The sequence below is a fragment of the Bidens hawaiensis genome, unplaced genomic scaffold (assembly GCF_021521415.1).
Source record: "Bidens hawaiensis isolate Kalapana, Puna unplaced genomic scaffold, B.hawaiensis_p1.1 tig00033567_1, whole genome shotgun sequence".
Lineage (NCBI taxonomy): Eukaryota > Viridiplantae > Streptophyta > Magnoliopsida > Asterales > Asteraceae > Bidens > Bidens hawaiensis.
The window spans coordinates 133338-135742 of record NW_027495768.1 but is presented as its reverse complement, the minus strand read 5'-3'; positions in this window follow the sequence as shown (position 1 = coordinate 135742).

Sequence of the window (2405 nt, the reverse complement as noted above, 5' to 3'; positions counted from 1 at the left end):
TCTCATATACACAGAAAGACAATCACATAATCATACAGAGTAACATACAGTATTCAGCTATTAAGCAATACTCTCCAAATTCCCTTACTCTCACATTATCATCTTCTCCTACATATACTTATTCTCACGCCGGAGGGTTACCCCAAAGAGGACCCCTCTGTCCCTTTCTGAGGGGTAAGTAACGGCGCTGTTCATTTTGTAGGTGGAAGAACACAGATCCAGAAGAACCATTGGTGAAATAGTATAATCACACCCGAGGAAAGTAGATCTGCTACCAGCGAGTAGATCCACGTTTCTTCAAGTATTTTAACATTTCTCATCAAATGATAATTGTAACATAACCATAAGCTATTAAAAACCGATCACATGTCAACTATCATTATTGAACTTTAATTAAGATTCATTATAAACCAAGATAACATATGAAAGTTTAGCCAATAATAAACATAATGTTAATCATCAAAGTAATAGATACAAACATAATCAAATTTAAAAGTTTAACCAGTTTGGATGACTAATCTTTTATGCTAATAACTTATTCAAAGAGCTTAATCTTCATAATTTTCAAGGGTTGGATGGATGGAATTAATTCCCTTATTAATGGTGGTGAAAAATGTGGTTGAAGTGAAGTAAATGAGGTTGGAAGGTGTATTGAATGAGGACATTCAATTTATAGGTTGATTTGGGTGCCAAAACACGACCATGTTGAGGTGGGCACGACCATGTTTTGAGTTTTTGTCTGATAATGGTATCAGAAAGTACAACAAGAATTTTTGTCTGAACATGACCATGTTTTGCCTGGGCATGACCATCTTTTTTTTAACACGACCATGTCGACTTCTTTTTTCTTATATTCTTAAATACTCGTTGTCAGATCGTACAACAAGGGAAGGCACGACCGCATTAAGCAAGGCACGGCCGTGGTGAGTTGAAAACAGTCCAAAACTCCTCAAGTTTTGTCTTTTTTCTCTTGTACTGAAGACATGGTTGTGTTTTGGGAAGGTATGGCCATGTTTTTCTTCAGAACATTCTATTTTGTCTTTTCCTCTTGTTCTTGATAACATGGGTGTGTTTAAGTTAACATGGTCATGTTTTGGCTTCCTGACTTGTGTCTTTACTTCGTATGCTCTAGGCATGACCGTGTCTTAATTCACCATGGGGGGTGTTGAGTCTGTTTTCATCGTTTATCTCCTTTTCTTCGTATATCAGCTCAGTTTATTCCTTAGGGTTGTATTAACATATAGATAGAAATTATAAACATTAGTGCTGAAAAAATGTATAAAACAAGACCACCATCGTCCAGTTCATCAAAACTCTCATGAGGATTATCATCATCCTTATTCTCTTCTTCCTCATCGATCTCATCTTCCTCATCATTACTCTCTTCTTCCTCCTTGTTCTCATCTTCCACATCATCACTCTCTTCTTCCTCCTCGTATCCAGTGGCAGTTTCTCTAACACCCGGAGTAACCACAGGAACGGTCTTAGCACTAACAACACTGGCACTAAAGATTGTACCAAGTACCAACCACGACTGAGTCACTACCATTTACGGAAACACCAGCACCACTTACGCTTGCACCAATACCACCAGCTCCAACTCCACTACCACTTTATCCACTTCTAGCACCAACAGAACGAGCATCAGCAACAAGCTCGGCTAATGCAGGCTGTCTATTTTTCTTCTTTTCATCATCCTCTTAATTATATTCTACCCGGCTTTTGAAGATTGATTTTAATCGATTATTTAGATCCTCGACAGCATCATTAGTCATCCTCAAAACCTCAGTGGCAGCTAGGTACTTGTTGGCAAAACCTTCATTGATTTTGATTTGGGTATCATTCATGCGACCCTATTGCTCGATCTCTACCTCCAGCTTGTCAATCTCGAATCTAAGCTCTGCATTCTCACCAATAAGTGTTCCAACATTCCTTGGGGAAGTGGAATCAATTTCCAACGATCTAACCCTCGACTCAAAACGTTCATATTTAATCAACGTCCTGTGAACACCCGATTCTAAGTCACTCTTCAAAGTATTTGCAATGTTGGATAAGGATTGTAAGTCGGATTACAGAAAAGAGACTCTTGAACTCAGTCTTTCAACCTCTTTATGACCTTCAACATTTGACAGTGTTTGATAAGAAATCAATGTTTGCTGACTGTCAACCCGCCTTTGGAGAGCCCCAATCCACAATGCTTAACTCTCAATGAGAGCTCTATCCATATCTCGTTCATTCTCCAACTTCGCAATCCTATCAATCAACGTTGCTTTCTTCTTCTCATCCTCCACAACCTTCTTCCTTTAATCTCTCACAAACTTAGTCATCAACAATTCCCGTTTAGCCCTCTTGTCATTTGATTCTTCCAGTACCTGAATCCTATCGAGGATAGGATCAGTGTACAA